General features: G+C 36.5%; 2 pseudogenes; both read left to right on the forward strand.

The window, feature by feature from the left end:
• The window catches only part of LOC149212963 (polygalacturonate 4-alpha-galacturonosyltransferase-like), a 67,846-nt pseudogene extending 63,921 nt beyond the window's left edge, over nt 1-3,925 (forward strand).
• A 2,096-nt stretch (nt 3,926-6,021) lies between these two features.
• Nucleotides 6,022-24,030, forward strand: part of LOC149212964 (polygalacturonate 4-alpha-galacturonosyltransferase-like) — a 69,965-nt pseudogene continuing 51,956 nt past the window's right edge.

Here is a 24,030-nt window from a genome sequence, read left to right on the forward strand (position 1 = left end):
TAGGGGTTGCAGATAATCCATATCTTGTTGAGAGGGAGTGTTGAAAATGCATCAAGATGATGGAGCTTAGTGAAAAGAAGTCACCTTCACTAAGTGGGCCCACAGGCTATTTTTGGCGCAAAGTCTATTTTTAGACTTATGGATCATGGTCTATGAGTTGCAGGATGCTATTTATGGATGATTGGTCATTTTGGTAAAAATAGATGGACCTCTATTTTTAGACATATGGGCGGAGTCTATTTTTAGACTGCCAGTCAAAAAATAGAACAGTCGAATATTATTAGCTCTTAATAATATTTGGACTATAAACATTATCTTATCCTCTTGCAGCACTTCAGTTTGAGCTACGGATGTGGCACATGCAACTGTCAAAAGGAAATACGCTTTTCCTATGGGTTAGTTGAGCTATTGCATGATGGACTTCAGTTAGAACTCAAGTGATTGAGTTTGGTGGAGTTGATTGAGGAGTTGATGGAGTTGTGTTCAGTTTGACTTAGTTGAACTAGTTGTATTTAGTCTAACTGCCAAATACACTAGTGATGAGTGATGTGAATTAATTATTAATTAATTCACTAATTATTAACTCATAAATCAACTAAAGAATACATCAGTTAACTCAGTGCATGGATAGTTCAGTGGAGACAAGTGTTAGAGGTGGGTAAAAGGGTGAGACTACTATCAATTGTGATTATAGTTGTGCATGAGATTTGCACAATCATTGATTGAGATTTCCAATGAGGATTGCGCAGTACAAGCCAAGGGAATTCAAACTTGGATAACATCTATTCTCAACTTGGATTGCACAGTAGAGGCAGGCAAACAGTGGAGGAGATTTGAACCCGTGACTTGTTCAGATCTGAGCTAGTTTGTGTGTAGCATGTGGAGATAATACTGAGTACTTATGAGGAGTATTGTACTATGTATTGTTACATGTTCTCTATCATTATAATATACAGATAGTTGGGGGTTTTCAGTTGTATGCTTTCCCCATTACATACTATGTTGATATGTGTGATTGATGTTTCAATGTGCGTATGCGATTGTTTTTTTAATTCCGAAAATTGATGATCAATGGTAGAGGAGGTTATGTATTATGCATGCATTCCACAAATAGTGTATAATCAGGATAATCTCTGTGAATAAGTGTTATATTATTCAAATTTCTACAGTTTCAATTTCTCTAGTGTGGCATACACCAAACTGTGAAACACATCATTTCTATTTTAATAGAACAAGCATGTAGTTCATTGAATTAAAAATCGAATTATATCAGAGCTACAAATCAGAACACCCATTTTTAAAAATCCCCCTATCAGGGAACAACATGGAAATATGCTTATTTCCATTAGAATCGAGTGTCAAGGCTATGATACGGAGCTTAATGTTATGAACATTGCAGCCTATTTACATGAGATTTCCATTGTGAACTAATGGCATTCTAGGAAGGGGTGTCTTCCTTGTGTACAATCTGAAACAAGTTCTTCGTTAGATATATAAAATTTTCTGATAATACAACATTCAATAATCATGTGATTCTAGATCTTATGAGTAGTAATAATGGGATACATAGGATTGAGAATTGACCATGGTTGGTATTGTCTAATCTCAGTAATTAGGCAGGGAAGACTGCAACTGAAGAAGGTGATGATAGCAATCTGCAGTAGAAGGCCTCTGATTTGGGTCTTGTTCCAAGCATCTATTCTGTAAATTCCTCAACAAATCAGACACATTCAGCCCACTTGTCTTGATAAGGTGTCCAGTACTCCACACATCAACTTTAACCCCATGAACACAACTAGACATCTCAGGAGCATGGTTCAAGCCACTAAGATTATGAGGGTAAATCTGAGGTGCACCAATGGCATCCTCAAAATCTATTACAAACCACTCATCTAATTCAATGTTCTTCATTACGTTATCCCACCTGAGATCCCTGTGCATAAAAAAAAGGGTGTGCAAAGACACCAGTGCCTTGGTCACAAATTTCAGAGCTTCCACAACCTGTTTGGGTTTGTTTGTAGTTTTTAATTTTTATCTTTTTTCTTTAATTTAAAATCAACGACTATAAATGTAATTTTAAGGATTGCCATAACTCTTCACTTGGTTTGGTGTTTGGGTTTGTTCATAGTTTTTAATTTTTATCTTTTATCTTTTTTCTTTAATTTAAAATCAATGATTATAAATGTAATTTTAAGGATTTGCATAACTCATGAATTAATCAATGATTTTGTAGTTCATTTTTAATTAAATATTTTTTATATCAATTTATTTCAATGGTGAGATATTTTTGGATTCATTGTTTTATATTGTCTCTAAAGAGACAAAAGTGATCTTTAAATAAATTTTTTATCGTCTCTAGAGAGACAATAGCTAGTATTAAAGACATATTGTCTCTAATCCAAGTGTTGTCTTTAGAGAGACAAAAATGAAATTGTCTCCAATGAGACAAAAATGAAATTGTCTCCTAAGAGACAATAATGGTTGTGTTATATACTCCCTTTATAGAGACAATATTTTTTAAGACAATAATCTTTAAAACAATATACTTTAAGACAATATTTTTTAAGGCAATAATATTTAAGACACTATTTTTTATGACAATAATCTTTAAGACAATAATTTTCGAGACACCCGTTTAAAGGCAATATTTAAGACAATACACAATTTTTTTTGTCTTAAGTTAAGACAATTTACCCAAAAATTGTCTCAAATATTGTCTTAAAACCCTCCTTTATGTAGTAGTGTAAACTAACTGTATATCAACACATAGTCAATCCTAGATAAACCGATAATCTTGCACTGCATTTATTCTTTCCCATACTTGGCATGCAATAATAATGTACTTAACCAAAACCAAAAGAAAAGAAATCGATGATGCCTTTGTGTAGACCAAAAAGAAAGTGAAATCATGAACCGTGACATATTTGTGCATATACTACACTGAATAAATATTTAACTGCGTGTACTGCACTGAAGAAATATGAAGCAAGATATCACATAAATATCTATAAATATGTAACAATAGGTACACTTAAATTTAATTAGATACATTTAAATGAATATATACATTAAATTTAATTTTGATTGATAATTTTTTATTTAATTTGTTTATTTAATTAATTATTCAATTAACTACTTATTAGGAGATATCACAACCCGACCATAAAATAATTAAAACAAAGTAACCAGGCAGGTAGGTTTTTCTCATACATAAATCAGAATTACAATATACCAGCGTCCATCTTCTTCTATTTATAAGTAAATAGAGTATTTGGCTCTAAACTAACTATATATCAACACATAGTCAGTCTTAGATAAACAGATAATCTTCGACTGCATTTATTCTTTCCTGTACCTGGCATGCAATAATAATGTACTTAACCAAAACCTTGAATTGATATGGGAATGCCTTATAAGTAGACTATTTGGCTCTAAACTAACTATATATCAACACATAGTTAGTCTTAGATAAACAGATAATATTCGACTGCATTTATTCTTTCCCATACTTGCCATGCAATGAAAATGTAATTAACCCTAAGGAAAAGAAATTCATGACATATTTAATGCCAAAATTATTAACGATGACATATTTTTGCATATAGTGTAGTAGTGAAGTAAAAGCGAAGCATAAATTTTAGAGAGAAAAATAAAAGCCACTTAGTATAAGTTGGTCTAGTTAAGTTGCCATTACCTAGTGTCATAAGTTGCTCTAAAAAGTTATCGGGCTGTTGTTGCCGCCGTGTTCATTGTTGCTGTTGGTGTTGTTACTATTGTTGACGACGGGATTGTTCATGGTGTTGTTAACGACAGGGGTGTTGTTGTCGACGACGGGATTGATCTTGGTGTTGTTGCTACTATTCATGGTGATGTCACCGTTGTTGCCGCTGTTGTTGCTGTTCATGGTTGTTATCGGGAAATCTAGTGTCTATGCAGAGCTGCTAGTCCCACTAAGACTGGTAGCTATCTTAGAAACAAACAAACTAAAACTACTTTTGTTTTCCTTTATGATAAGTAGATAAGAGGGGAACATAGGACACCAACCTCAATCTTGCGCTTGGTTCCTCGCTTGATTCCTCTCCCTTATGATAGATCTTTGCCACTCGCTTCCTCGTCAACCCAGCTTCAAAGAGAACCTGTGGAATCAAAGCAGCATAACACTATCCAAGAATAGAGATCTACTAGCATAAACAATATAAGACCAGATGTATATTGACCACACACAAGCATATATCATCAAACATACAGGAATGGGGAGGAAAACTTGAATAGCTTTATTAATATCAAGAAAGAGCAAAGAGGATTACAACCAATTGTTCTTACCCAGCATCATCCTCTCAGCAAGAAGCCCTTCTTCACCTCATAAAAAGCTTAGAACGCCAAACGTTATGATGTTACAACAATAAATCAATAGCACTTCCTTACAAGATACAAAATTCTAGCCTTTGGATCTCTGGGATGAGGGATCCATATATAGATGTTTGTAAGGGGGGTGAGTCAGCTTCTGGGATCTGATTAGTTTCCTCTCTCTGATAGTTCTTGATTCCACTTGTAGAATGATGATCTCTTACTCAACCCTGGGTGAATTCAGAGAGGCAAGTGTCACAGGAGAAGTTTCTGGAAGATTCCATGATCTTCCACCTTGCATACTGCCTCTACCATTTGTCCACTCTCACCCATCACACCCCATAGAAGGGCTTTTCAGTATGCATCGCACCCCCCGTGTGCATTTAGGTGGGATGCATCGCACTTTGACCATGGAGCAGGTGAGATGGTCCAGTTTTGACCAGTTCTGAGTAGTTTTTCATGGAGAACTTCTGGGAGATGATGTAATCAGCTGACCTTGTTCTTTTAGGGGATAGAAAAACACTTTTAGGGACTTAGGAGCCCTTGGTTTATGGACATATATGATTGGGGTTGCAGTGCCCAAAAATGTCTATAACAGTTTCCCCCTAAAGCATGAGGTCGTTAATCTTTTGATGTCGGGTGAAATGCTTTGTCATGAGGATCCAAAGTTTTTCAAGCTGGAAGGAAACCTGTAATAAGATACAATACAATACATTATCTTCATAATATTTTTCATGGCCTCGCTGAGTCGGGCATTCCCATGCTCAACTTTATAAATTCATTTTCATGTACATAGGACAGACAACCGTCTATGTGCAGACTGATGATTCTGGTAGAGCCATCATCCCTTAGCTTGGATGATTATTTGTGTAGCAATGATGTACATTTGATGTCTTTATTTCCCCGAATATATATCACAGCCCAGATGGATGAAACTAGATCCGGGGTCTTCAATCTCGTTCGATCTTCACTCAAAGTACAAGTTGATCCACGTTAGAGATGTTCTGGAGTCGAACATGGAAAGACATCACTTGATTACCAGCCAGTGATGTAAGCTGTTAACAGGCACGAGAGGAATCACCGATAATGATGATGACCCTCAAGGTACTATAGTACAATTCACATGGTGTGAAAAGGGACTTGATGTTGAACACCATGCAAAATATTTTGGTCAAAGGCCAATGATGTAAGCCTGTCGTCGGAAGTGAGAAAATTTCCATTGAGGCATGCAAGCTTCAAAGTACTGAAAGGGTTGTTCCTAGATCGACTTCTTGGATAATGAGTTGATGTCGACAAGAAGCGATTCGTCGTAGGAGGGCCTTAATGAATCCCACATCTACGACACGGAATGAAGCAAATGATTTTAATGGAGGTGAAAATGATCTAATGACATAAGGTTCAGGGTGGTGGTCATGAAAGAATGGAGCGTGAATGTATTGTAGCGGATGAGACACAGGTGAATTCTCTGAGCGACTTCTCTTGAACATACCGGTGACACTGACATGATGGATTGGTAGCGTTAACCCCAAATGTGGATGGTGTGATGGACCAATGGTGATGTGACCGGTGAACGGAACAACCCAACCCGACTCAGATGCGGAGTGAAAGTGTCATGCTCAAGAGCGACTTGCTACCAATAAAGTTTCTTCAAGTTTTCGGGTTGTTTTTGCCGCCATGTTCATTGTTGTTGTTCATGGTGTTGTTGTTGTTGGTGTTGTTACTATTGTTGACGATGGGATTGTTCATGGTGTTGTTAACGACAGGGGTGTTGTTTCCGACGACGGGATTGATCTTCGTGTTGTTACTACTATTCATGGTGATGTCACCGATGTTTCCATTGTTGTTGTTGTTCATGGTTGTTATAAGGAAATCTAGTGTCTATGCAGAGCTGCTAGCCCCACTAAGACTCGTAGCTATCTTAGAAAAAAACAAACTAAAACTACTTTTGTTTTCCTTTATGATAAGTAGATAAGAGGGGAACATAGGACACCAACCTCAATCTTGCGCTTTGTTTCTCGCTTGATTCCTCTCCCTTATGATAGATCTTTGCCACTCGCTTCCTCGTCAACCCAGCTTCAAAGAGAACATGTGGAATCAAAGCAGCATAACACTATCCAAGAATAGAGATCTACTAGCATAAACAATATAAGACCAGATGTATATTGACCACACACAAGAATATATCATCAAACATACAGGAATGGGGAGGAAAACTTGAATAGCTTTATTAATATCAAGAAAGAGCAAAGAGGATTACAACCAATTGTTCTTACCCAGCATCATCCTCTCAGCAAGAAGCCCTTCTTCACCTCATAAAAATCTTAGATCACCAAACATTATGATGTTACAACAATAAATCAATAGCACTTCCTTACAAGATACAAAATTCTAGCCTCTGGATCTCTGGGATGAGGGATCCATATATAGATGTTTGTAAGGGGGGTGAGTCAGCTTCTGGGATCTGATTAGTGTCCTCTCTCTGATAGTTCTTGATTCCACTTGTAGAATGATGATCTCTTACTCAACCCTGGGTGAATTCAGAGAGGCAAGTGTCACAGGAGAAGTTTCTGGAAGATTCCATGATCTTCCACCTTGCATACTGCCTCTACTATTTGTCCACTCTCACCCATCACACCCCATAGAAGGGCTTTTCAGTATGCATCGCACCCCCCGTGTGCATTTAGGTGGGATGCATCGCACTTTGACCATGGAGCAGGTGAGATGGTCCAGTTTTGACCAGTTCTGAGTAGTTTTTCATGGAGAACTTCTGGAAGATGATGTAATCAGATGACCTTGTTCTTTTATGGGATAGAAAAACACTTTTAGGGACTTAGGAGCCCTTGGATTATGGACATATATGATTGGGGTTGCAGTGCCCAAAAATGTCTATAACAGTTTCCCCCTAAAGCATGAGGTCGTTAATCTTTTGATGTCGGGTGAAATGCTTTGTCATGAGGATCCAAAGTTTTTCAAGCTGGAAGGAAACCTGTAATAAGATACAATACAATACATTATCTTCATAATATTTTTCATGGCCTCGCTGAGTCGGGCATTCCCATGCTCAACTTTATAAATTCATTTTCATGTACATAGGACAGACAACCGTATATGTGCAGACTGATGATTCTGGTAGAGCCATCATCCCTTAGCTTGGATGATTATTTGTGCAGCAATGATGTACATTTGATGTCTTTATTTCCCCGAATATATATCACAGCCCAGATGGATGAAACTAGATCCAGGGTCTTCAATCTCGTTCGATCTTCACTCAAAGTACAAGTTGATACACGTTAGAGATGTTCTGGAGTCGAACATGGAAAGACATCACTTGATTACCAGCCAGTGATGTAAGCTGTTAACAGGCACGAGAGGAATCACCGATAATGATGATGACCCTCAAGGTACTATAGTACAATTCACATGGTGTGAAAAGGGACTTGACGTTGAACACCATGCAAAATCTTTTGGTCAAAGGCCAATGATGTAAGCCTGTCGCCGGAGGTGAGAAAATTGCCATTGAGGCATGCAAGCTTCAAAGTACTGAAAGGGTTGTTCCTAGATCGACTTCTTGGATAATGAGCTGATGTCGACAAGAAACGATTCGTCGTAGGAGGGCCTTAATGAATCCCACATCTACGACACGGAATGGAGCAAATGATTTTAATGGAGGTGAAAATGATCTAATGACATAAGGTTCAGGGTGGTGGTCATGAAAGAATGGAGCGTGAATGTATTGTAGCGGATGAGACACAGGTGAATTCTCTGAGCGACTTCTCTTGAACATGCCGGTGACACTGACATGATGGATTGGTAGCGTTAACCCCAAATGTGGATGGTGTGATGGACCAATGGTGATGTGACCGGTGAATGGAACAACCCAACCCGACTCGGATGCGGAGTGAAAGTGTCATGCTCAAGAGCGACTTGCTACCAATAAAGTTTCTTCAAGTTTTCCTCCCAATTTTCCCCAGTCATTGCTGACCAATACCTCTTTATTTTTGTCAAGCTTGAGGAGGAGAACATATGCTTGTTCTATAATTTTCCCTTCGGGCAAACCCATCGCTATGTTTTAACGAGCCTAGCGATAGTGAAACTCATTCTTATCTGTATGGACAAGTTGTCGCTATTAGGTTTTAACGAGTTTAACGACAAAGATAACTCAATCCTTTTCAATTTTAGAGAGTCTGAAAGGGATGTAAAGGAAACTCCAATAATCCTTTTTCGTCATATAATCCCTTAGTCCTGAAAAAGTATAAAACAATACGAAAGGGATGAATTTTCGGTAATTTTAACGAGACGAACAAGACAAGTGCTCGATCTTTTTGTGTAATAATCCCTCAGGTCCAAAAAGATTAAAATCTAGAGGAGGGATAGCACTTCTGGTCACTTTAACGAGCTGGAGAGGCCAATTGCTCAGCAATCTTTTCATATTTTACGAGTCAGATGAAAAGAGCTTAAAGGAGACTCGTTTTTCGAGGAACGAGTGATAAATTTGGGTAGCAGCTAATTCCAGGTAAGGTTTGGAATTTTCCAATCACGGCAGTGTCACAAGGATGGCTAACAGGATCACTCTTCACAGCTGTTCCTCAAAAAGGGTGAACAATCAAATGGAGGTGAATGATCGGCCAAAACAGAGTGGAGGTGATGATGAGAACATGACCAAGGCTTCAGAGGCTGATGATAATACATTCACAATGGTTATTTACCAGAAATTGGTTCATTTTTTAATGAGCTTAAACTTTGGGGGAAACATTTTCTCACTGCTTATGTTTAATTTTTAACGAGCTTGAACTCCACACAAAAACTGTTCAATCCAGTCGTATAATAAGGATGTCTCATTTAAGATGGCCTTTTTTCAAAGCTTTGCCCTGCATCCTTCCTTTATGCAAGTTAGGAAAGTACCAATCCTACGAGTTTAAAGGGTTAGAGGACCTATAAATTTTAAAAAAATAAATGGTTGCTCGTCGCTTGCATGCCAAAAGGTTTGCATGCCCCCAGGTATAGCGAAAAATTTCCAGGTTACCAAATATTGTTCTATCCATACTTCAGATAAAACACCTCCTCGGCGATGTCTACCGAAATAGACAAAGGTGAGTGGCAGAAACTGCCTCCACTCACATAACATTGATGAAGGAACCTTATTCCAGTCTAAACTCATAAACTAGTCATATATCCTTCGCAGAAACCTACCCTATACCTAAGGTTTTCTTGTCGAAACAGACCAGGGTGCATGCCCCTTGGGTTTCAGTCATGTCCTCCCGAATCACTCGTGCTCATCAGGTGGATGGAATGGGGATTGATGAGACATTCCTTGCGTGAAAATACCATTCAGGGATGGTATTTGACTATTAGCTATGTGTGAGTCGGGAAACGACAGTTGGTCTACGAGCTTGACCACTCTGCCTTCATGCGGAAAACACATTACTCTAAAGAGTGAGGAGACAATGGCTCCCATGCTATAAATATAGTCGTGCCCAAGGAGTAGATTATAATCCAGGGGTCCTTGGACTACCATTACGTTCATGTGAACGATTTTCCTTCTCAACGTTATGGGCACATTGGGAAGGATCCCTAACGGTCGACTGGTTCCTTTGTCGAAGCCTGTCAGATTTCTCATCTCAGGCAGAAGCGATGGCGAACCAAGCGCTTCCCAAGCTATTGAGGAAAGGATACTCATAGACGCCCTTTCATCTATGATGGTACCGGCCATGACCATTTTGTATATTTGAGCAATGATTCGAAATGGTACACTAGACGGTAAATGGGGTCTGCCTAGTAGGTTCCAATCGAAGGAAACAACTAGGTTGCTTGTAGGTGGGACCGAATAGATGGCCGGATATGACTCTGACGAACTTCCTTCCTGCGGTAAAGGAATGGGTAGACTGCCCCTAGGTTCATCGAAGTCTGTGTTTACGAAGAGAATTTGAATGGTGTCGTTCTTATCCTCCTCGGTGATTGTATCATCCAAAGATGGATCTTCTAAAGGCAAGACCGGGTCAATTGCCGTCTCGACCTTTTAAATTTCTTCTGGTATGGATTCAGAGGGCTCATCTTCAATGATAGATGTTTCAGCCGACCACAATGGCGTGTCAGCCGGATTTTCAACTAGTGACAGACTTGGCAAGAGTTTCTTATATCCAGGAGGAAGCCGTAACGGTGAAACAGACGGTCGTACAAAACTCTTTTAGCCTCATCTACGAAGGGACAACGGTTTATGACGTGATCGCCTTCACACAGTTTACAACGAAATTTGCAATTCATTTTCTGTCCAGATACTTTGTTTTCACTAGTTGACGGTGTATTCTCAACATGATCGTCAGAGGTTGACGACACCGGATTGTGCAAATGAGGAGACCAATCCCTTAAGATCTGAGGGATGCAGGGACAATCTCGATGATAGTGGTCTCCTTTGCAAATGACACATGGCGATTTAGGCCTGGACGGTGCAGTGTGTGGATTTTCGCTAGACGATGCCTGGTTGCCCCTTTTTGCCTTTGGCTCCTTCTTCTTCTTCTCCTTCTTCTTCTTAGTTACTTGATTTTTGGCTTTACCAGCTTCATCAAGCGAAGAGGAAGGAGGAGAGGGAGAATTGGACGAAGTAGAAGGTTGGGGGTAACTCTGGTATCATTTAGTTGCTGACTTGATTGCTCAGGAATTATGGTATTCTGAACGACAGAGGTTGAGAAGAGCCATACGGGCAAGCCAATCATCAATCCTGGAAGTGACAATGTGGCCATATGAGGTGCACCAACATCTCCCCAAGAGGAGAAAGGACTAGGATTTCCCCCGAGGGGGAGCCCTTGGTTGGTGGACTCCATTTTTCTCAACCTAAGACCAACGTAGGAAAGGTGATATTTATTCCGATTAAAATAAATTTTAGACGCTTTGACACAACTTGTTTTCTCAATTTTTAAGAGTCGAGAAAAACAAAATATGACTCTAGTCGCCTTCGATTTTTAATGAGCTTGAAGTGACAAGTGCTCAGATGGACCTTTTCCTTTAAGGAGTCTGAAAAGGAATGAAAGGGACTACTCTGGAAATCTAGACAGAGGGATTACCAAACCAATCACAAAATTGCAGAATACTTTTTACAGTATGACAGTCAATCTTCCCGAATGCTGTGTTCAGTGCATTGCGATCGATAGGGTGGCAGACACAGCTTCCTATGGATAAAGGATATAGCCTATTGTGGTCTCCCAATATATACTTGACGGTACGTGGGAGCACAAGTCCGTATTGGCACTTGTCGTCTCAAAGTGGAGGAATCACCCAACCAACAATGAAAACAACAGTTACCAGGTTTTAAGACGCCAGAACACGTCTCTAGCCTAGACTTCTAAATGTTGTGCATTAGGTTCCAAAGTGTTTTTAGATTCATTAAATTTATTTTACAGCTGATCTTGCTTAAGAAATTTTCCTTTCAAGTTCACCGCGTGATGTAGATATACAATTCCTAAAATGCAATCTAGGATGATAAACAATTGTTTAATCTTCTTTTTGCAATGAAAATCCTAGCTACTAAAGAAAGAGAGATGATATTCTTTCAACATAGAGCAGAGAGCACAAACTATATGCACTATCCTAAATCAAACCAACAAGCAGTCTAAATGCAAATGCACATGCATGTATTTGTTTTCAGCCTTCTTAATGTGTGAATGATAAAAAGAAATCTAAGCGCAAATCTGAATTACTTTTCAAAGCAACATTACTCACAATTTTCTTTTCAAGACAAAATGAAGACAATGACGACACTTTGCGATTTGGAATTGAAAAATTGCTTTCGACACTTGAAAAACTACTAATTCAAATCAAATACAAGAGTAACAGTGTAATCGACTATCAAGAACAATTGGATTCTCTTCTATGACTGAAAACGACACTTGCGACACTTCCAAATCAAGAAATGACAGTTCAATTACGCTACTTCTTTGTAAAGGAGAACTGAAAATGGCTCACAATACATAAAAACATTTATAGTTCTTTGCACAATGGAGGTGGAATAATGGTAAGGAAGGGGGTTTCCAACAGAGGTATACTAACTACAGACAGCAAAACTCCTGAATAGAGCCGAAAAGAGTGAATAAAAACCAAAGTCTGGAGGCAAAATTAGCCTTTTCTGATCAGCGCACCTGTTACACAGGGATTCCAGTATGCATCCCACCTACAACACACGGGAAGTGCGATGCATACTGAGATCCTTGAAGAGAGGGTGCGATGGTACAGTGCGAGACTTTTAAACCAGTTCTTGATCACAGTTTGCAGCACAGTTCAGGGATTTAGGCCGAGTAAGTGATAACCAGTAAACAAATCATAGGGGTAGATCTAAGGAGGTTACTAGAGCCACCACAAGGGCAATTAGGATGTTTACAAATCAATTGTTCAGTTCATAAACAAAACCTGGAGATAGATTGAAGCAGCATTGATCTACTTTGCACTTGCATAGCAAATGCAGTTCGAAGGCTAGCTGGCTTGACTTCAGGCTCCGTCTGTAAGTTTATAAAACTAACAAATATAGAGAAGTAAAAAAACTATTCGCTCCCCAGTGGAGTCGCCATTTTGTTATTGGGAAATCTAGTGTCTATGCAGAGCTGCTAGTCCCACTAAGACTGGTAGCTATCATAGAAACAAACAAACTAAAACTACTTTTGTTTTCCTTTATGATAAGTAGATAAGAGGGGAATAAAGGACACCAACCTCAATCTTGCGCTTGGTTCCTCGCTTGATTCCTCTCCCTTCTGATAGATCTTTGCCACTTGCTTCCTCGTCAACCCAGCTTCAAAGAGCACCTATGGAATCAAAGCAGCATAACACTATCCAAGAACAGAGATCTACTAGCATAAACAATATAGGACCAGATGTATATTGACCACACACAAGCATATATCATCAAACATACAAGAATGTGGAGGAAAACTTGAATAGCTTTATTAATATCAAGAAAGAGAAAAGAGGATTACAACCAATTGTTCTGACCCAGCATCATCCTCTCAGCAAGAAGCCCTTCTTCACCTCATAAAAATCTTAGATCACCCAAAAATATGATGTTACAGCAAGAAACCAACAACACTTCCTTACAAGATACAAAATTCCAGCCTCTGGATCTCTGGGATGAGGGATCCATATATAGATGTTTGTAAGGGGGGTGAGTCAGCTTCTGGGATATGATTAGTGTCCTCTCTCTAATATTTCTTGATTCCACTTGGAGAATGATGATCTCTTACTCATGCCTGGGCGAATTCAGAGAGGCAAGTGTCACAGGAGAAGTTTCTGGAAGATTCCATGATCTTCCACCTTGCATACCGCCTCTGCCATTTGTCCACTCTCGCCCATCGCATCCCATAGAAGGGCTTTTCAGTATGCATCGCACCCCCCGTGTGCATTTAGGTGGGATGCATCGCACTTTGACCATGGAGCAGGTGAGATGGTCCAGGTTTGACCAGTTCTGAGTAGTATTTCATGGAGAACTTCTGGGAGATGATGTAATCAACTGACCTTGTTCTTTTAGGGGATAGAACAAAACTTTTAGGGACTTAGGAGCCCTTGGTTTATGGACATATATGATTGGGGTTGCAGTGCCCAAAAATTTCTATAACAATGGTGATGTCACTGTTGTTGCTACTGTTGTTGCTAGGTTTCCCAACGACATGCTTATCGATGGGGTTCTTATGGCATAAATTGTTCATGTTGTTGGCTTCGAAGGCAACAAGATTCCCACTTCTGCCAAAAAAACGGCTTCAGTTCAACAATACATAACATGGACATTGATAAGTTACTGTGAATCAATGCTTAACGTGGACATACAATATGAGAAAATCAATGATATCCATACTTAGAACTGGAGTAGGGCAAATTCCGTAAGCAAGAGGTGAGAAATACAATTGCATAGCCTATCTTATATAGAAGTAGGCGAACTCCAAACTCGGATTTGAAAAACATCTACACTCCCAACCAGGGTCAAGTTTTGAAGTTTTCATGTATTAAATTTACATGAATGACATCATCAATCATGCAAAGACCAGCGTCACGAGGATGACATATTATGGACGCCCTGTTGGGCATACGAGTTATTCTTTTTGAGATAGAAGTGTTTAATCATAAATGTGATTTCTTTAGTATTTGGACCTACTGACCTTTACTTTTATTATGGGACCCACTCACCTTTTAGCATAATCTTGCAAGCAACCCTTTTTTTTGGTGGAATTTTACCATGTGAATTTAGGTATCACATGTCGCTTTATACTTCAGAAGGAAAATATAGTGTGGTTATATGAAAATCTTGTCTATGTGGTATACTTTTTAATTATTATTAATAATAAGGTAATCTTGCAATGAATTTAGGTATCACATGTAGCTCTATACTCTGAAGGAAACATATGTGTGGTATATTTTTTAATTATTATTAATAATGACGTCTTTTTTTTTTATGTAAGATAATAATAAGTTTGTTTATGTAAGATAGGTTTTGGTAATCTTGTTAATAAATGTTTGTTTGTTTTTGTTTTTGTTTTTTTTACTTTTGAGAATTTATTTCAATAGAATCACTCGATTCATTATTTTCCTAGAAATGTATTTTTGTGGTTGAATATTATTAAAAATGTATATAGTTTTTGATACAGGAGGTTAATATTATTAAAAATGTATATGGTTTTATCTAGTATCAAGTGCTTTCATGTAATAATATTAGTTGGATTCATAATAAGATTACTATTATAGATATTCAGTGGTTATTGAAGATATATTTAAGGAAAAATAAATGAGTTCAAAATTGGAGGATTTACCTCTCAAATCAGTTGTGATGAATCTCTCATACTACTTTATAAACCATTCATTTGAACTTAAGTTGGGATGGTGGAGAACCTATGGCCTACCTAATTATATTTTGTTTCAAGTTGAAAAGAGGTTTCATAAATCCTTTCCTTTGACCCCTACGATTTTGTTTTTTAGGAAGGAGTTTGAGATTGTAAGTGTTGTAGTCATTTTTAAAATTTCATGAATAAGGCTAGCCTTGATGATCTCATCCACAAATTAAGGCATTGTGTTATGTAAGCTTATCTATGATTTGTAATTATTAGCACAAGACACCATTAAAATCATGTCAATAGTTGGCATCTTCAATATACAAGTCTCAATAAAATCTATTCACATGTTGGAAGTAAATCCAAGGATTATAGAAAGACAAATGTGATGGGATAGATGATCAAATTCATGTATACTTTGCAAAGAAAAGGTTGCAAGATATTTCAAAGATTAACAAGGTGTCACAATCATAAGATAACCTTGCACTTGTTGAACCACACATGGTATGTTGAAGGAGAATGGTAGTTTTAAAAACCATTGGAAAAGCCTCCATGTACCACTCATAAATTGTTATGTTCTTGACCTGCGAGAAATTCCAAAATACCAAATATGCAAAGAAATACAACCCAGAACATAGGACAAAATGAGAAAAACAACAAGTATTTTATTATTAAGAGATGAAAGCAGTGTTCACTTGCCTCTTCAAGGAGGCAACCTCCAACATAGCATAGCTCAATTACAAAATAAGACTCGACATATCTTAATGGGGAGTCTCTATCCTTTATATAGGATTCATAAATACAATACCATGGGTCATTACCAACTAATACCATCTATCTAATACCATGGCCCATTTGCAACTAACTGTGGTCCCTTTATTAAATGCAGGTCAACCACTTACAATTATTAATACGAGCTTTATTGACTCTTTGACTAACTATAACTATGACTCGACCCTATTACATAAATAAAGGGGTTAGGGTTGGACCCTAACATAAATCCCAATGAGGTTTCTTGCAATCCTTATACAATGGTTGGAAAAGTAATTAGTGATGACTTGATTTTCAACCAAAATAAATAAATAAGGGGAATTTATCTAAATGACAAGGGAGCATTAATCCCAACTAATTATGTCCAATGGAAGTTCATGTTCATGGTTTGAAAATATCATCTAGAAAGTTATTATTCATGGAATTCCATTAAAATTTACAAGCGTAGAACCTGACAAAATTTGGAGCACCATTTCAAATATCAAGCATTATCCACTACCCCAAAGTTGTAAAATATTCACATATGCTTGTTTTTCTACTTTCATTTTACATTTTGAATTAGTTGTAGGATTAATAACATTCCCTATGGCTTCCAAAGAAATATGTTGTTCCTTCTAAAACCCATTTCTCACAACCCTAAAGATGAGAGCCTAATTCACCATGAACTATATATTTTCACAACCTACGTTACTAGGGAAACACCATACAAGATTTTCCATGTAACGTTTGGAAAATTCTAGGATGCTTGTGATTGAATTCCCACCTAGGATTGTGTCTCTCTATGTGCCAAAATTGATAATCTTTCTCAGCAAGCCATGATGTCCCTTGATTATTCTTGAATTACTTTTCCTATAACTACTACATTTATTTATCAGATGTCAATACTATATAAGAATGTTGCACACTTGGACAATGAAAATCCTTCATCGCAATATTTAAAACCATAAAAAAAATTCAAGTAAAACACCTATTGCCTCATTGCCTCCAAAAAGGAGTCCCTCTTCTTGAAATTATCTTTCCTTTCCAAATCCTTCTAGAGAAGCAATTTTGGTGATTTCTCTCATACTAGAATATGATGATGATGATACTATAGATGAAGCTACCTTGGGAATGATGGAAAATATTTTTTGCTAACTCCCCAATTAAAAACACACTATGAGAAACATAAATACCATGCTTATATACATGTTAGGGATTTATTTAGTAGATAAATATAGTGCATAAACACTACTGCTTGGATTTATATCTTGAGCATATCATATTATCCTTAATAGTGGAAGTAATGTTTCTTGAATATTTTACTTAAAAAATGAAATTGAAATGGACACCAATGGTGATAATTCTATCAAAACATTATAGAGTATCTTAAGAAATCCTACTTGGCTTATAGGTCTCTACTAACATGCAAATATTTTATGATTGGATCATTGCTTTCTATTTAGACTAAGAAGTTTATGATTAACAGCTTTCCAAGATCTATAAAACCACAAAGTTAAAATAAATTACTCATGAAGATCACAAAGTATGCTACCCTAATTGAGAATATAGATTGTTCACTTTATCTCTTAGCAAATGCAAATATGTATGTTAATCTGTTTGCTAGAGACAAATCCCTAATTCATAGATCTAATTATAACTAGAATTGTGATACCTTCTCCATAAATTTCTAAAGAATCTTAACTATGCCTTAAAAATGTATCTCCAAGCATTAATTCTGTACAAGATATTACTTATTGATTTTGGGCTTGGGATGAGAGAGATAAAAGAGAGATTGACCATTATCAAAGTAAACACTCACTTTTCCATACATAATGTCCCTTTTTTACCTTGCACCATGTACCATTTTTTTATAATAATATTATAAAGCTTGTCATGTGCATAAATAGGGCATATATCAAAAGGTATAATGGACCAATGAGTTTCATTCATAGGGCATATCTTCGAAAGTATAGAAAATCAATGGATAAAAGTTTTACCTCATGTAACATGAATATCTTACTTTTATCTCCTCAAGTTTTCACTGTCTAAAACATCACAAAATGGAAAAATGACTTATTCACTTCCTAAACCTAATTTTTGCTCCACTTTTGAAATGTCAATAGTATTCCCTAGGTTCTTTTGCACACTTTGAATCTCTTTGAGCTTAGATGTTTTTCAATTATACTCAAGTCACCCCTACTTGTAAAATTGGGTGAGCTAACTCATACTACATGGCTTAGTCAACTTGACATAATCTTATTTCATATGTCCTCATTATGTTGGAGTTAGCACAAGCAACATATATCAACATATACCATTGGAAATGTCCAAGAATAATCATTTGAACCATATATCCTATGCTCCCATTTAAACTAGGTATTTAGAGTAAAAATGAATTCAAAGATAAGATATCCAATCTAGGCATCAAAAGCCCAACAACAATATTTCCAACAATCTTCATCTTACAATCTTTATCTTCAACATCTATAGTCTTCCCATATATTTCACATTAATTAAAATAATATTTCCAGCAATCTTTGTTGGAGAAATGACATGAACCCACGATGTTCACAATTTCTATCTTGATGACCGGGCTTAAATGGATATCAGGCACATTAATGTCAACTAAAGAGCAACCCCTAAACATGAAATACTTTAGGATAGTTTTTTTGGGATTTTTACCCATAACATTAGGAATTGCCCATGGTAAAAGTAGGTTGTTTGTTTGAGTTGAGCCTAATGTAAAACTATAAATAAGTATGCAATGTTCTATGATAGGTATGGCTAATAAGTGAACCATGTGAAACAAACATTCCAAAGATTAACTCTTTTTGTCAATTTACAACAAGTGCACCAAGGGCGTGGTTTTGTGAAGGCTTCTAAGGTTAACAGTATTGGGCCCTTTGGGCCTAATAAAGTATTACAGGTGCTTAACATTGAGTTCGTGATTTAGGCCTTATGCCTTGTCCTCAAGCCTTTGGGAATTAACGAAATCACTATCAGAACTATTAAAAATGGTGCTTGAATGTCTTAGTAATTTTTTCTAGCATTGAAGCCATAATAAGTGAATCTCACCAAATTGGTCACCCAACTAAAACTGGAACCTCAACTAAAACTTATGAATTCCATATTTACGTTAGGAAATGATTTTAGAGCGATAATAAGGTCACAATATTATATCTCTCATGCAATGGAATTAAGGACGATGGCTTAATGTTTTATCGATGCATATATCATAGTTAATGGAGTAGGTAGACTACATTACTCCTCTAATGGGCTTCCTAATATGTCTGTAAAACTGATAATGGATATAATCCTATTTAATGGGCACAAACTCGAAGTAAATCCATTTACATAGAGAATTAAATAAATCAAATATTCCAAATACTTCATATAGGCTTATTCCAATTTATGATTAGCTAGAGGATTAATCCATAAGCAATGGGAGCCATACTGAGAGATTTAAGGCTACTGATATCGTCCAATGAATCACATTATGTAAAAAAGTTCATTGATTTTGTGTTGCATAGTTTTCTCCTTTGTAAGTTCTAATTCATTTAATGGTGTTCACAAATTCTGAGATAGAATTAGAGGATACTTTCTATATAGTGTAACAATGTCAAAGGAACGATTATTCATTCTCTACAAATTTATTAGTTATGGAGGTAGGTATGAAACTATTTTTTTCTACCATATTAGGATTTTGATGCATTTTCTAAAGGGGAAGGAGATAATTTTAGCCTATTAGTTGATCAGTAGCCCTAGAATAATGGCATTTAATATCTAGAAGAATTCTAGGAATCTTGAGAAAGCCTTATATTAGTTTGGGTTAATCAAAATTCTTATTGAGGAAAAAAAAATTAAGAAGTGACAATTGGGAACCTTGTTTAGTAATAAATTATTTTATTGAGGCATTAGAAGAAAAAAATATTTGTCCAAAGAGGAAAGGAAGAAGAGGTAGGGTTTTTTCAAAGCCTTACCCTCAAGAAGAAAATAAAGAATCCAAAGAAACTCTAGTAGAGAGAGGACACTGAAATCATAGAGACAAAAGAAATTTTAAGACTAGAGTCTATGATGATATTGGAAGATGAAGATGCTACTGAAATAGAAGATACCATAAAATCAATGCTACTTTAGAAAGGATAATTGCTGAAAATAAGATATGAAAGGAAGAAGAATAAAAAGGATCATGCTAGAACCAAAAAGAAGGGTGACAAAAGCAATTACGAAGAATCCACGGGAAAGTACAAAAAAAACCATTGTGATATCCGAACTGAAGTAAAAGAGCATTAAAAGGAAGATTCTGTAAGGAATGAAGACACCAGAAGACAAAACAAATGTAGAAGCATCACATGAAGCATGAAAAAAGTAGACAATGTTGTTTCATTTGAGAATTTGAAAGTTGCAGAGCTAAAAGAATCGGAAAGATTAGCGACAAATCCTGAAAGAAAAGGTTCAAAGGTCTATGAAACTTAGCAACATATCTATTATTATTTTGATAGTTTGGATCAAGAAGCACAAAAAGAAGAGGTAAAGGATCCCTCTCCTAAAGTCTAACGGTCAATGGAATTTAGAAACATATCTATTTTTTTAATTGTTTGGATCAAGAAGCACAAAAATAAAAAGTGAAGGATCCCTCTGCTACTCTTGAGTGTACTTTCAACAGTGATATTCCAACACCTACCGTTCACAATCCTATACATAATAACGATTTAACTTTTTCTAGGGATAAAGATAATATTATAAAATTAAAAGAAGAAATAACTCAATTAGAAATCCTAGAGAAACATGTGAAAGGGGAAAATGAGAATCTCAAAGAAAACTATCATAATATACTAAAGTGAATGTATTACTGGTATCACAAAAACTCTAGGCTAAAGAAGACAAATAAAGTACTCGAACAAAAAAACAAGGGTTTAAATACAAAGATGTTAATGAAGAATCAAATGTGGTCCATTTCCATGATAAAGAAAGGAGCCATAATCCATGATAAAGAAAGGAGCCATAAGTAACTTGGATATTTTGATCCAAGCTGCTAAAACTATCTTCTGAATTGCAGTATTATCCAAATTTTTAAAAACTTTCTAACTTGCATGTGGGCTTGCAACACCCTAAGAACCTGAAAATGTTGATAGAAAAAAAATGACCTCAGCAACATCAAGGAGTGATCTAGGTGGCTCCAAAGAGATACACAGGACAAACAGGCTTATGAACGCTCGAAAATCAAAGTGCTCAGAATGACTTCGACCTAGGACCAGAGCGTAGATCTCGTCGTCCTGATCACGGAGGTGTGAATGGTTCGTCAATCCGAGCTCGTATGAGGGAGAACGGGCCAGTCAAAGTTTTGGTCAAAGTTGGGGTGTGGGCTAGGTTTAAGTGTCCTACAATTTGACCGACCCTGAGGCATAAACCTAGCTCTCAAAATCAGTCGAAATTGCGGCCTCGTTAATTTTCCCAATGACTCTTATTTTCTAAAAATTTAAAAACAACCCCCTCATTATAAATATTAAAAAAAAATCATAAATGAGGTGGCGGGCCACCACCCTGCCACCCCAAAATTTCATAACAAATATATTTAACAAATAACATTAAATTATATATTAATTATTTAAATATAGTCTCAACTATCTTATGTACCGAATTAGTGTTTATATTAATAAAATATATTCTAAAACAAAAATAAAAGGATAAAAATTTATATATTAATAATTTATTTTAATATCAATGTTAAAGATAAAAGTACAATAAGTATCATTCTACATAAATTTTCAAATTGAAGTATATAAATTTCTAATATTAAAAATTGTGTAGTCTAACAAGGCAAAAGTTGCCTGGAAAGTTATGGAAATTCCGATTATATTTAGAGAAAATCCGGTAAGGATTTTTTAAATCCAAATTATAATTGTTAAACTTCAAAATTTTAGGTGTCTTAGACGTTTTTGATGGTGATGAATCCATTTCCACGGATTAAAACACTACCTCTACAAGATTTTTTGAACATTTTTGGGCGGATTCCGGCCACTTTTGGCCGCCCGGTCAATTCCTCCGCCTCATTATATGACTCCATTAAAAATTCTAAAATATGTTGATAAATTATAACTACTAACTTGTGTTTTTTTAAATATCTATTAATAGTTTATGGGATTTTAGATACACAGTGATGGATGTATATGACAATAATATAGCCTCACCATTTCCAAACTTAAAAAAAAAAATCATATAATATTAAATTAATAAATAATTTTATGAACTTAAATTAAACTTCCGAAGTGCAAATTTAAACTTATAGTGTGAGTTCTCACTGTTAACGGAAATGATCACATCCATTCATTTAAGCATAATGTGCATTCCACAAATAATATTCGTCCATCACTATCATAAAAAATAATAATAAATAAATAAAAAAATAGAATTTAATAAAAGAACATTTTTGGGTCACATACTATCATGACTTTCATGTTTTCACGTACTGTATTGAACCCATGTATTAATGGGGCGGGCGCGCCACCAGCAGTGGACCGACCCACGCCCCAACGTCCTCCACCATGTCATATTACGTGCCGTTACATTTTTGTTGCATAATGGCATAGACCATTTTTGAGAAAGACTTGCTATTCTATTATAAAGTGGTATTGCTAAGAAAATGCCCCATGCTTCTTTTATTTTATCTAGAATTTTGTCCAAAATTTTATGAGTGTTTTCTAGGGAAAGTCCCATCTCCCCTCATACCAAAGCACGAATACACTAATTCTTCAATGGATTTCACCCCAAGATAAGGTAAATACAAACTTTATTGGTAATAGTAAGATGATTGTACCACCTCCTTCCTTTCCTATTCCCCTTTTTTTTTAACACAAAATCTCCTTTCTATCGTCAAACTCCAAAATTTGACAAACCCCTTGTCAAATGCTAAAACCAATAAAATTTTCAAAACTATAAACATGGTTTAGTCCATAACCCACCATCTTTCATGCTTCCACATTGAGATTTTTGAGCGGAAAATCTATCTAGATGGAAAGAGAATCAGTTTTCAGGTAAAGACTTAGATCTTCATACGCTAATCAAGAGTCTGTGGACCCAATAATTATGCCCTTGCGAGTGATCAATGGATCATGTGCGACATTGAATTTGATGTTAGAGGTTTCAAATGTATAGGCATAAGACTATATTCAACAATGATAAACCTCTACACCAATCCAACCACATAATGCAACATACTATATAACAAAAAAAGACATAGCATTACTTTATTTAATTATGGTGACCCACCACAAAATCTTTTGATGAAATATAATTTACTCGATTCCGCAAAAACACGGTGTCTTTGCCTCTATGACTAATGTGTGAGTGATCTTGATGTAGCGAGATCAATTTATCTAATGTAATAAAAAAAATACTTTGGCGTGCACCTGAAGAGGACCATGGTTGGCTCCTTGACCAATGCTATGGTAAAAATAATCTTGTCTCTGCTATTAAGAGTGATGACAACTTTGGCTCTCGTAATGAATCGATGGTCAATGCCAGAACCGAAGCCTATGAAACTTGCTCGGCTCCTTCTTGCACTTAGAGGGTTGTGGTGACAGTGCAATGCCCACGCTATGTCCACTTCCTTTCGCCTCAAACAGATATGGGGACGCTCAACTCCTTTCTCTACTCAGACAGTTGTTTGTGATAGTGTTTTGGCAATGTGACCAATGCTCAGGCTATATCAACTAATCAGCATGCGACCTCGGTGTTCATTTTAACACACAAAAATTAGATGGCTCGGTGTTCATTTTAACACACAAAATTACCCTCCTCGCGACCTTGATTGCTACTGAGAAACATCACCCTTCAGATTAGCAATGCGACTGTTTGGTTATGAGTGCCTCGAATTCCCTTCTACCAGTGGTATAGTCCTATGCGATTGATTCGATGGGTCTGCACGATTTTCGGCTGACCTCCTTGCTCTAGTGATTTGAATACTCCCTTTCGTGGTGAGGTGCCTCCTCGAAGGTGAAACGGTGGATCAGACCATTTTTGACCTGATCCACTATTCAACAATGTCGGTAGAGTGTTTTGATGCAATCTATGCCTATGGCTATTGGTTCTATCTTCAATGGCCCTCAGATTCACTTGCTAAAGAAAAAATATCCTG

This window comes from Pinus tabuliformis, chromosome 1_1 (assembly GCF_031772625.1).
Source record: "Pinus tabuliformis cultivar Carrire ecotype Pingquan chromosome 1_1, CPIR1, whole genome shotgun sequence".
Taxonomy (NCBI): Eukaryota; Viridiplantae; Streptophyta; class Pinopsida; order Pinales; family Pinaceae; genus Pinus; species Pinus tabuliformis.